Source organism: Phyllobates terribilis, unplaced genomic scaffold, assembly GCF_046119375.1.
Source record: "Phyllobates terribilis strain yellow unplaced genomic scaffold, ASM4611937v1 Scaffold_1__5_contigs__length_1240528914, whole genome shotgun sequence".
Classification (NCBI taxonomy): Eukaryota; Metazoa; Chordata; class Amphibia; order Anura; family Dendrobatidae; genus Phyllobates; species Phyllobates terribilis.
The window spans coordinates 228641797-228655049 of NW_027362761.1; positions in this window are offsets into that span (position 1 = coordinate 228641797).

Below are 13253 nucleotides of genomic sequence, written 5' to 3' on the forward strand. Positions count from 1 at the left end.
GTGATAGCTGCTTTAGACTCCGTTTTGGAAGATGAGATTCTTAAAGCTCAGGAGAATGCCCCATCTAACACTCCTCATGGGAGGTTGTTTGTGCCTGGGACCTTTAGGAGAGATTTGTTTGTTGAGTGTCACGAATCTCGGTTGGCAGGTCATCCCGGAATCTCTGAGACCAAGAGACTGGTGGGTCGCAGTTTTTGGTGGCCTGGATGGCAGAAGGAAGTCATTAAGTGGGTGCGCCAATGTACTATATGTGCTAGATCTAAGTCCTCACATACTCCTGCTGCGGGGTTGCTTTGTCCTTTGGAGGTCCCCAGTGCTCCTTGGACACATTTGGCTATGGACTTTATAACTGACCTTCCCCCCTCTGAGGGTTTTACTGTCATCTGGGTGGTCGTGGACCGTTTTAGCAAGATGTGTCACTTGGTTCCCTTCGTCAAACTGCCCTGCGCTAAAACTCTCGCTAAGGCCTTTGTCAAGGAAATTGTCAGACTTCATGGCGTTCCTACTGACATTGTTTCTGATAGGGGTCCTCAGTTCGTGGCTCGTTTTTGGCGTGCCTTTTGTGACAGGTTGGGAATTCATTTGTCGTTTTCGTCCGGATATCATCCTGAATCTAATGGCCAGACAGAAAGGAAAAACCAGGATGTTGAGCAGTTCTTGCGTTGTTTTGTGGCAGACAATCAAGAGGGGTGGTCTGAGTTTCTGCCACTTGCCGAATTTGCTCTGAACAATCATACATCTTCTTCTGCTGGTTGTTCGCCTTTTTTTTTGTTGTTCTGGGAGACATCCGTCGTTTGGGTCGTTCTCCAAGTTGGGATCTGCCGTGCCTGAGGAGGAGAATTTTTCCGGTGATTTGGAAAGAGTTTGGACGGATGTGCGTGGTAATCTTCAGGAGGCCAACAGAAAATCTAAAGACTACTTTGATAGGAAACGACAGGAGGTTTTGTTCGCTGTTGGTGACATGGTTTGGTTGTCCTCTAGGAATCTGCGGTTGAGGATTCCTTCTAAGAAATTGGGTCCCAAGTTTGTAGGGCCCTTTAAGGTGCTTCAGGTTGTCAACCAATCTGCTGTTAGGTTGGAGGTTCCTACCTCCTGGAGAATTAATCCGGTCTTTCATGTCTCTCTGTTAAAAAAAGCTGTTGTGTCGGATGGTGACGCCTCTGCCTCTGTTCCTCCGGTGGTGGAGGACGGGGAATATGAAATTTCTCGCATCCTTGACTCTAGACGGTATAGAGGTAGTTTGCAGTATCTTGTGGCCTGGAAAGGTTTCGGACCCGAGGATAACTCTTGGGTGAGGTCAGATGATGTTTCCGCGTCCAGACTTATCAGAGCGTTTCACAGGAGATTTCCTGATAAGCCTGGTCCTAGGGGATCCGGAGGATCCTCTTAGAAGGGGGGGTACTGTTAGAACCTTGCTGTTAGGTTTTTTTTCCTTTGCTGGTCACATGACCTTGTTGGCCTATTTAATCCTGCTCCGCCCTTCTGGCTTTGCTGGACTTCATTGTATATCTACTTTCTAGCTAGCCTGTGCTCTGTATCTAACTCTGTTAGTTTGCTTGGTCTACGGACCTCTATGTTCTATCTATTTTGTTTGTTCGTCTGTCTGCTACTATTTCTGTTAGGAGGTGTCCCATATTCCTCCCAGTCCTTAGTACTTGTAGGGATTCCCTCCCCACATCTATAGGTCTCCGTACAGACTAGATTAGGACTTTAGCAGGTCTGATCGCAGGATCAGGTTCCCTGTTACATCGTAGGGATTCAGCTGAGTCCTATAGTAGGGACAGATCTCCTCTCTTTCCTTAGCTTTGGTAGCAGAACATAACAGGATCCTTATAGAAGAGGGGGTACTGTTAGAACCCTCCTGTTAGTTGTAGCATCGGCGTCTCTGCCCCCTGCCAGGCAGAGACGCCGTCCCTCTCACCTCCCCGCTCCCCACGCGGCGTCCTCCTGCGCTCCTCTTCCTGCTGCTGCCGGCGCGTGCAGCTTCCCAGGCACTGTGCTTAGGGCGTAAACGCGCTCCCTCTCTCTTAAAGGGGCCGCGCGCGCCGTCCTAAGGAGTCCTCCCATATATAAGGCACCTCCTCCAAAATGGAGGTGCCCGAGTAATAGTTGTTGCACAGTATACTCACCTCTGCTTCAGCCCTCAGGTCCAGTTGCCAGCCTGACTACTGTTTCAGTCCGCCAGCCTGACTACTCTTCAGCCCGACAGTCTGTCTTCCGTTCAACCCGCCAGTCTGTCTATGGGCAAGTCCGCCTGCTTACCAGGAAACACCTGCCAGTTAACTGCCTGCTAGCCCGCTCACCTGGGAGCACCCGCCTGTTTACTGCCTGCTACCTGCCGTGCCCGCTAGCCCGCTCACCTGGGAGCACTCACCTGTTACCTGCTTGTTACCTGCTAGCCTACCTAGAGACTTCTGCCTGCTCTGCTGCCACGTGCCGTGACCACCTGTCTGCTAACCTAGAGACTTCAGCCTGCTCTGCCGTCACGTGCCGTGACCACCTGTCAGCTAACCCAGAGACTCCTGCCTGCCTGTTGTGCCCATCCGCTATACCAGTCAGTCCCAGTCTGCTGACCCGTGGGAGCCACCTGCTCTCTTACAAGGCCATCCCCAGAGTAGCACCTGGTCCCTCTGCTCGGTCCCTCCCTGGTCACGGAGTCGTTAGCCGCCGTACGACCAGGGTCAGTTTGAGTTGATACTTAGTTAAGCCCCTCTGGGTCCCTCCTTGCACCTCGGCACAGAGGTTCCACCCCCCGGACCCGTAACAGTTTGCTCGGGCCATGGAACCCGGTGGCCCAGAGTCTCCTTCGCTTGCTGACCTATACCAGGAGGTGTCTCGTCAGAGATCCCAACAGGAAACCATCCTGACCTACCTGCGGTCTGTTGACACTCGCCTGGACACGCTGTCCGTACCACCTGTGTCCGCCCCTAGTTGAGCAACACCAGCTCCGGCAGCGCCTCTGCCCACCAGTACCACGGCATCCAACCCAGGACCCCGGCTTTCTGCACCTCCTCGTTTTGGAGGTGACCCTGCTCTAGCTCGGGGTTTCATAAACCAGTGCACCCTGCACTTTGAACTTTTGGCACATCAGTTCATCTCCAACCGGGCCAAAGTGGCATTCATCATGTCCCATCTCACTGGGGAGGCACTGGAATGGCTATATTCCCATGTGGGAGCGAGGGGATCCCCTGGTGTCCGACCTGTCGTCTTTCCTCGCTGCTTTCCGATCTTCGATGAACCAGGGCGAAAAGCCTCTTCAGCTTCATCTCTGCTACGTCTCCGCCAAGGGAGTCTCACCGTGGGCCAATATGCCATACGGTTCCGAACCCTCGCTTCTGAGCTTGCCTGGGATAACGAGGCTCTGGTGTCCGTCTTCTGGGAGGGTCTTTCCGGTCAGATTAAGGATGAGCTAGCCGGTCGGGACATTCCTACCACCCTGGATGACCTGGTGTCACTCGCTACCCGAATTGACATCCGGTTCCAAGAACGCACCAAAGAGATCAGCCGGCAGAGAAAGTTTCTCCGCCTTGCTCCTATTTTCCAGAGACCTGCCTCTCAACCAGTCCCTCCCCGGGCGCACTCGCCCAAACCCATGCAGATCGACCAGACCAAGATGGTCAAATCTCGCCAGGAGTCACGTCGAGCCGAGGGGAGCTGTTTCTATTGTGGCAGTAAAGAGCACCTGATCCATTCCTGCCCGGAGAGGCCAGAAAACTTCAGTGTCTAGGACCGCTCGGAGAGTTCGTCCTAGGCAAAAGTAAGCCCTCTCCATCCTTGAATTTGTCTGTCTCTATCTCCTGGGGAGAGAACCGTCTGTTTGAAATTGCTCGTCTGGATTCTGGAGCTGCTGGAAACCTCATTTCTCAGTCCCTGATAGAGAGATACCGAATTCCCACCAAACTTCTGGCTGAACCATTGTCAGTCACCTCCGTGGATGGAAGACTGCAGGTGGGAATGCTGCACTCGGAGAAAATCTCCTTCCATGTGCTGTCTGGACTCTCTCACTCCCTATTGCTAGGTCACCCCTGGCTCAAGGCACATGAACCCGTGCTGAACTGGCAATCCAGTGAAGTACTCCGGTGGGGGCAGGACTGCCACAGGACCTGCCTGATCCCGGTTCGCCCTACTCGTCCACCACCTACCCCAGCTAATTTACCCGGTCTACCGGCTCCTTACTGGTCCTACGAGGATGTCTTTGGTAAAAAGGAAGCAGAGACACTGCCACCTCATAGGCCATATGATTACCCGATCGACCTGGTTCCTGGCGCCACTCCACCCCGTGGGCGTATTTACCCGTTGTCGGTGGCGGAAACCCGAGCCATATCTGAGTACATTGAAGAGAATCTGGCTAGGGGATTCATCCGGAAATCTACCTCCCCGGCTGGAGCCGGATTCTTCTTTGTCAAGAAGAAGGATGGTTCGCTACGCCCCTGTATTGATTATAGAGGACTTAATCAGATCACGGTAAAAAACAAATACCCCCTGCCGCTCATCTCCGAGTTGTTTGATCGCCTTAAGGGCGCCAGGATCTTTTCCAAGCTGGATCTTCGTGGAGCATATAACCTGGTTCGAATGCGTCAAGGAGATGAGTGGAAGACGGCATTCAATACCCGGGACGGTCACTATGAGTACCGTGTGATGCCCTTCGGTCTCTGCAATGCTCCTGCTGTCTTCCAAGAATTGGTCAACAACATCTTCCGGGATCTTCTTTACTCCTGCGTGGTGGTATACCTGGACGATATCTTGGTCTTCTCTCCGGATCTTCCCACACACCGGAGGGATGTTCGTCAGGTCCTGCTTAGGCTAAGGCAGAACCACCTCTATGCAAAATACGAGAAGTGCCTTTTCGAGCAGACCTCTCTTCCATTCCTGGGCTATGTTATCTCCCAGACAGGCCTACAAATGGATCCTGAGAAGCTCTCTGCTGTCCTAAAGTGGCCCCGTCCGGAGGGGTTGAAGGCGATTCAGTGATTCCTGGGCTTCGCCAACTACTATCGTCTCTTCATCCCGCACTTCTCTTCTCGGACTGCTCCCATATCTGCGCTCACCCGTAAGGGAGCAAATCCCAAGGAATGGTCGCACGAAGCTGAGGAGGCCTTCCTTTCATTAAAGCAAGACTTCTCCTCTGCCCCAGTGCTGCACCGTCCGGATAGCAACAAACAGTTCTACCTGGAGGTTGATGCTTCCTCCTCCGGAGCCGGAGCGGTGCTCACCCAAAAGTCTTCTTCCGAGAGAATGGTAACCTGCGGCTTCTTCTCCAAACTCTTCTCCTCCTCTGAGCGCAACTACTCTATAGGAGACCGAGAACTGTTAGCCGTTAAATTAGTGCTGGAGGAATGGCATTACCTGCTTGAAGGGGCTCTATACCTGGTGATCATCTATACAGATCACAAAAATCTGGCATATCTCCAAAATGCCCAAAGACTCAATCCGCGCCAGGCCCGGTGGTCTTTGTTCTTTGCCCGTTTCGACTTCGTCCTACATTTCCGCCCGGCGGACAAAAATGTCAAAGCCGACGCCTTGTCCCGATCCTTCCTGTCCTCCAACCAAGAGGAGGAGCCTATGCACATTATCGATCCCTCCAACGTTATGAATGTGGCCCCCTTGGATCTGACTCGTCTTCCACCAGGTAAGACGTTTGTAGCAGTACCAGATCGGAAGAAGGTTCTTCACTGGGGTCATTCATCTAAGCTAGCCGGCCATGCTGGCCAGAAAAAGACCTTCCTGCTCATTACCCGACATTACTAGGGGCCTACCCTGCACAAGGATGTGGTAGACTTCATCTCAGCCTGTTCGTCCTGTGCCCGCAACAAGTTCCCAGACATCTCCCAGCCGGTCATCTTCTGCCTCTTCCCGAACCTGATGCTCCATGGCAACACATTGCTATGGACTTTATCACAGATCTCCCTGTCTCTGCCGGTTGTACAGTCATTTGGGTGGTCGCCGACCGCTTTTCTAAAATGGCTCACTTCATCCCTCTGCCTGGTCTCCAGTCTGCATCAGTGCTAGCTAAGGACTTCTGTAGCGCCCCGAAGGTTCGGTTGCTACAGGGGTATTGCACCTCAACCAGAGGTGTGATATTCCACTACCAGGTAAGGATGGAGTATGGACCAGGGCTCAGTAGCTGCATACACACACTCACCCTATTTCCGGGGGACAGCTCGACGGTGCTCCCATTTATTGCAGGCACAACTGACCATGTCCCTGGCTGGAGTGGGGAGGGGGGAGAGAACCCTGTGATGTAGGAGCAGAAGGGGACGGTTTCTGGAGCATAGGAAGGAGCTCATTGGGTGCAGGTCTCAGACACAGTGGTAGATAAAAGGTGGGAGCCATCTTTAGTCAGTGTTCAGTTCAGAGGTTCAGTGAAGAGGAGTAGTTCAGCCAGAGAGGGCTGACAGAGAGCTGGGGCTCAGCCTGAGCTCAGCTCCACAAGGCAGGTCTGGGGGGAAGGCCGGAGACAGAGAGGAGAAGAGAAGAAGGAGAAGGAAGGAAAGAGGAGAGACTGAGGAGTAGAAAGGCTCCAGAAACAAGAAGGCAGAAGGGACCCTAAGAGAGAGCAGAACGGACAGCAACCGTTGTAAACCCGCGTTATATCGGGTGAAGGGTCAGGTCGTGGAAGGGTACCGGATTCCCAAGTTGGTGTAGGTAAATTATCCCTCAGCCAAAAACCGGAGGTCGTGATCATCTATTGGTGCGACCCCCCGCCAGACCTGCTAGGAAGGCACCATATAGAATAGCGGGAAACTGGGGACAACGTTTGCCCGCAGAAATCCGCGGTAGCTGGACAGAAGTTTGGTCACTGGTGGGGCACGAGAGGCCAGAGAAAGGACAGAAGGGGGTCCTGTGCCATACTCCTGAATTGCCTGGGGGTTGACCGAGTCCCTCACCTGGTGGATGCAGCACGTTTTGGGCAGTCATTGCTGACAGAAGTGACATGGATAACAACTGTGAGTAAAAACTCTGGACTGCATCATTGGACTCTGTGTTATTTATACTGCGCCTGCACCACGACCCCCAGCATCCTCCTACACTGCCCTGAGGCTATACTCTTCCCGTGGGGAGTTGTCCTATCCCTTTGCTGCACCCTAACACCAGCCTCAGTGGTCTGCCTTGCAGCGGCGGTCATCCTTGACCGCAATCCACGGGTGGCGTAGTCGGACATTTCATAGCTCTAAAAATAGACTGGCACAGCATTTGGTCTGACCACCCTGAGCCTCGGGATCGGGTTGCCACTACTACCCCCATCATTGCACTGAAGCCCGGTTCCGAGTGCCCCACGACCCAGGGGGCGAGTCACTTCTTCCTCCACATCTTCTGTCTCCATGGCCTACCCCTCCACATCTTGTCAGATCGAGGGGTTCAGTTCACTTCTCGTTTCTGGCGAGCTACGTGTAAGCTGCTGGATGTCATCCTGGATTTTTCCTCCGCTTATCATCCACAGTCCAATGGTCAAGTGGAGCAGATCAACCAGATCCTTACCAGCTTCCTCCGGCACTTTGTTAATGCTCACCATACCGATTGGGTGGATCTCCTGCCATGGGCCGAATTCGCCTACAACAACCATGAGAGCGAATCATCTTCCAAGTCTCCGTTCTTTATAGTTTATGGTCAACATCCCCGTATTCCATTTCCTGTCTCCGCTTCTGTGGACAACTCTGCCGCGGAGTCTCTGGTCAGCGAATTTTCCACCATTTGGGAGAGTACTAGGTCCGCACTTCTTCAGTCCTCCGAGCGGATGAAGAGACATGCTGACAAGAGACGTCTGGATTAGTGTTGAGCCACCCCCGTAGTGTTCGGGTTCGGTTCGGTTCGTCGAACACCGGGATGTTCGAGGAACTGTTCGTCGAACTGTTCGTCGAACACCTTAGAACACCGTCGAACACCGTTAAAACCAATGGCAGGCAAACAAAAACACATAGAAACACATAGAAAACACCTGCAAAGGTGTCCAAAAGCTGACAAACTGCTCAGAAGACACTCTCTTTAAAAAAGCCGGCCGGCAAATTCAGCAGCGGCATACACCGGTACCCGACAATTTAGACAAGAAGGAATAGAGCATCACACATAGATTAGATAGATAGAAACATGTCAGTCACACATATAAGAAGCACAGTGACAGTGTTGGTTACTGCACTTGTCATTTAGTGTAAAGGATTTAGTAAAAAAAATATTAGTGTTTTCATGCACCGTCTCTTTAAAAAAGCCGGCCGGCAATTCAGCATCTGTACCCGACAATTTAGAACAGAAAGAATAGAGCTTCACACATAGATTAGATAGATAGAAACATGTCAGTCACATATATAATAAGTACAGTGATAGTGTTGCTTACTGTACTTGTCATTTAGTGTAAAGGATTTATTTAAAAAAATAATAGTGTTTTCATGCACTGTCTCTTTAAAAAAGCCGGCCGGCAATTCAGCAGCGGTACCCGACAATTTAGAACAGAAAGATAGAGCATCACACATAGATTAGATAGATAGAAACATGTCAGTCACATATATATGAAGTACAGTGATAGTGTTGGTTACTGTACTTGTCATTTAGTATTAAAATAAAGGATTTATTATTAAAAAAATTGGCGTGGGGTTCCCCTTAATTTTAGGCTCTAGCGGAGGTTAAGCAGACGGCTGGGGCAGATGTTTGAAGCCTGGGAAGGGGGTAATACCCACGGAGCTTCCCAGGCTACTAATATCAGCCCCCAGCTGAATACATAGCCTTTACTAGCTATTAAAATGGGGGACCCCCCAAAAAAAATGACGTGGGGTCCCCCCTAATTTAATAGCTAGCAAAGGCTAGGCAGACAGCTGGGGGCTGATATTAATAGCCCAGGAAGGGAGCCATGAATATTGGCCCCCTCCCAGGCTAGAAACACCAGCCGTCAGCTGCCCCAGAAATGGCGCATTCATAGGATGCGCCAATTCTGGCACTTAGCCTCGCTCTTCCACGCTGCCCTGGTGCGGTGGCAGGGGGTAATAGGGTTGGGGTTGATGTCAGCTTATAATGCCAGCTGACATCAAGCCCAGGTTAGTAATGGAGAGGCGTCTATAAGACACCCCCATTACTAACCCCATAGTCAAAGTTAAAAAAAACACAAACACCCAGAATAAAGTCCTTTAATTGAAATAAAGACACAATCCTTTATTGTTCTAAATTAAACCATACTTACCATCACGCCCATTCCAGCTGAAGCCAACGATCTCCTGCAATAAAAGAAAAATAATAAAGCAACCTCATCCTTACCTTTCCATGGTTCCCACGACAGCTTCAGCTCTGCTACATCGAGATGACAGGCTGGACCGCAGCAGAACGCTGCCATCCAGCCTGTCATCCCGCAGACACTGAGAAGCGCAGGCTTGCTTGCGCTGCTCAGCGTCTCTCTGTGACGACATCCAGATGAGCCGAGTTCATGTCCAATGAACTCGGCTCACCTCATGCACGTCACTGACAGCGTGGGAAAATTCTCACGCTGAAGCGCTGATTGCAGGAGAATTTTCCCACGCTGTCAGTGACGTGCAGGAGGTGAGCTGAGTTGATTGGACATGAGCTCACCTCATGCACATCACTGACAGCGTGGGAGAATTCTCCTGCACTCAGCACTTCAGCGTGAGAATTTTCCCACGCTGTCAGTGACGTGCATGAGGTGAGCCGAGTTCATTGGACATGACCTCGGCTCATCTGGATGCCGTCACAGCGAGACAGTGAGGAGCGCAAGCATGCCTGCGCTTCTCAGTGTCTGCGGGATGACAGACTGGATGGCAGCGTTCTGCTGCGGTCCAGCCAGTCATCTCGATGTAGCAGAGCTGAAGCTGTCGTGGGAACCATGGAAAGGTAAGGATGAGGTTGGTTTATTATTTTTCTTTTATTGCAGGAGATCGTTGGCTTCAGCTGGAATGGGTGTGATGGTAAGTATGGTTTAATTTAGAACAATAAAGAATTGTGTCTTTATTTCAATTAAAGGACTTTATTCTGGGTGTTGTGTTTTTTTTAAATACTTTACTAGAAATTCATGGCGGTCATGTCTAATACTGGCGTGACCCCATGAATTTTGGGCTTGGGGCCAGCTGATAATACCAAGCTGGCCCTAACCCCTTTATTACCCAGTGAGCCACCGCACCAGGGCCATGGATGAGTTGGGTACAGCGCCAGAAGATGGCGCTTCTATGAACGCGCCATTTTCTGGGGTGGCTGCGGACTGCAATTTGTAGCGGGGGGGGGGCCCAGAAAACTTGGGCCTCCCTGCGCTGCAGATTCCAGCCCCCAGCTGCCTAGTTGTACCTGGCTGGACACAAAAATAGGGCGAAGCCCCACGTACTTTTTTTTTAATTATTTCATGAAATAATTAAGAAAAAAAGGCCTTCCCTATATTGTTGTGTCCGGCCAGGTACAAATAGGCAGCTGGTGGATGGGGGCAGCCCGTTCCTGCCTGCTGTACCTGGCTGGACACAAATATAGTGCGAAGCCCCACTTCAATTTTTTTAAATTATTTCAGGAAATTCATGAAATAATTTAAAAAAAATTGACGTGGGGCTTCGCCCTGTTTTTGTGTCCAGCCAGGTACAACTAGGCAGCTGGGGGCTGGAATCCGCAGCGCAGGGAGGCCCAAGCTTTCTGGGCCACCCCCGCTGCAAATTGCAGTCCGCAGCCACCCCGGAAAATGGCGCGTTCATAGAAGCGCCATCTTCTGGCGCTGTACCCAACTCATCCAGGGCCCTGATGCGGTGGCTCACTGGGTAATAAAGGGGTTAGGGCCAGCTTGGCATTATCAGCTGGCCCTAAGCCCGAAATTCATGGGGTCACGCCAATATTAGACATGACCACCATGAATTTCTAGTAAAGTATTTAAAAAAAACACAACACCCAGAAAAAAGTCCTTTAATTGAAATAAACACACAATTCTTTATTGTTCTAAATTAAACCATACTTACCATCACGCCCATTCCAGCTGAAGCCAACGATCTCCTGAAATAAAAGAAAAATAATAAAGCAACATCATCCTTACCTTTCCATGGTTCCCATGACAGCTTCAGCTCTGCTACATCGAGATGACAGGCTGGACCGCAGCAGAACGCTGCCATCCAGCCTGTCATCCCGCAGACACTGAGAAGCGCAGGCTTGCTTGCGCTCCACAGTGTCTCTCTGTGAGGGCATCCAGATGAGCCGAGTTAATGTCCAATGAACTCGGCTCACCTCATGCACGTCACTGACAGCGTGGGAAAATTCTCCTGCACTCAGCGCTTCAGCGTGGGAGAATTCTCACACTGAAGCGCTGAGTGCAGGAGAATTCTCCCACGCTGTCAGTGACGTGCAGGAGGTGAGCTGAGTTCATTGGACATGAGCTCACCTTATGCACGTCACTGACAGCGTGGGAGAATTCTCCTGCACTCACCGCTTCAGCGTGAGAATTTTCCCACGCTGTCAGTGACGTGCATGAGGTGAGCCGAGTTCATTGGACATGAACTCGGCTCATCTGGATGTCGTCACAGAGAGACGCTGAGCAGCGCAAGCAAGCCTGCGCTTCTCAGTGTCTGCGGGATGAGAGGCTGGATGGCAGCGTTCTGCTGCGGTCCAGCCTGTCATCTCGATGTAGCAGAGCTGAAGCTGTCGTGGGAACCATGGAAAGGTAAGGATGAGGTTGCTTTATTATTTTTCTTTTATTGCAGGAGATCGTTGGCTTCAGCTGGAATGGGCGTGACGGTAAGTATGGTTTAATTTAGAACAATAAAGGATTGTGTCTTTATTTCAATTTAAGGACTTTATTCTGGGTGTTTGTGTTTTTTTTAACTTTGACTATGGGGTTAGTAATGGGGGTGTCTTATAGACGCCTCTCCATTACTAACCTGGGCTTGATGTCAGCTGGCATTATAAGCTGACATCAACCCCAACCCTATTACCCCCTGCCACCGCACCAGGGCAGCGTGGAAGAGCGAGGCTAAGTGCCAGAATTGGCGCATCCTATGAATGCGCCATTTCTGGGGCGGCTGACGGCTGGTGTTTCTAGCCTGGGAGGGGGCCAATATTCATGGCTCCCTTCCTGGGCTATTAATATCAGTCCCCAGCTGTCTGCCTAGCCTTTGCTAGCTATTAAATTAGGGGGGACCCCACGTCATTTTTTTGGGGGGGTCCCCCATTTTAATAGCTAGTAAAGGCTATGTATTCAGCTGGGGGCTGATATTAGTAGCCTGGGAAGCTCCGTGGGTATTACCCCCTTCCCAGGCTTCAAACATCTGCCCCAGCCGTCTGCTTAACCTCCGCTAGAGCCTAAAATTAAGGGGAACCCCACGCCAATTTTTTTAATAATAAATCCTTTATTTTAATACTAAATGACAAGTACAGTAACCAACACTATCACTGTACTTCATATATATGTGACTGACATGTTTCTATCTATCTAATCTATGTGTGAAGCTCTATTCTTTCTGTTATAAATTGTCGGGTACCGCTGCTGAATTGCCGGCCGGCTTTTTTAAAGAGACGGTGCATGAAAACACTATTATTTTTTTTGATAAATCCTTTACGCTAAATGACAAGTACAGTAAGCAACACTGTCACTGTACTTCGTATATATGTGGCTGACATGTTTATATCTATCTAATCTATGTGTGAAGCTCTATTCTGTCTGTTATAAATTGTCGGGTACCGCTGCTGAATTGCCGGCCGGCTTTTTTAAAGAGACGGTGCACGAAAACACTAATATTTTTTTTGATAAATCCTTTACGCTAAATGACAAGTACAGTAAGCAGCACTTTCACTGTACTTCGTATATATGTGGCTGACATGTTTATATCTATCTAATCTATGTGTGAAGCTCTATTCTTTCGGTTCTAAATTGTCGGGTACAGGTGTATGCCGCTGCTGAATTGCCGGCTTTTCATGTTTCACTGTTGGCACTGTTCCCATCGATTTGGGCAATCACTGTAATGCCACAACCACCATGGCTGTGGTATTACAGTGAGTGGCAGACAATCCCTGCATGATTGGTGCTCTAAATAGCGCCAGACATGCAGGACACGCTTTTGGTGCACGAACAGTTATCGAACATAACCTCGAACAGCCGAATTTTTTGCAAATCGTTCGGGTTCGTCGAACAACTCGAACACCGCCCAAAACAGCTCGAATTTGAGATTGGCGAACAGTTCTAGTCGAACACCGCTCATCTCTAGTCTGGATCCACCTCAATTCCGTCCGGGAGGCAAGGTTTGGCTCTCCTGGAAACATGTTCGGCTCAAAATACCCTCCTACAAGTTGGGCCCCCG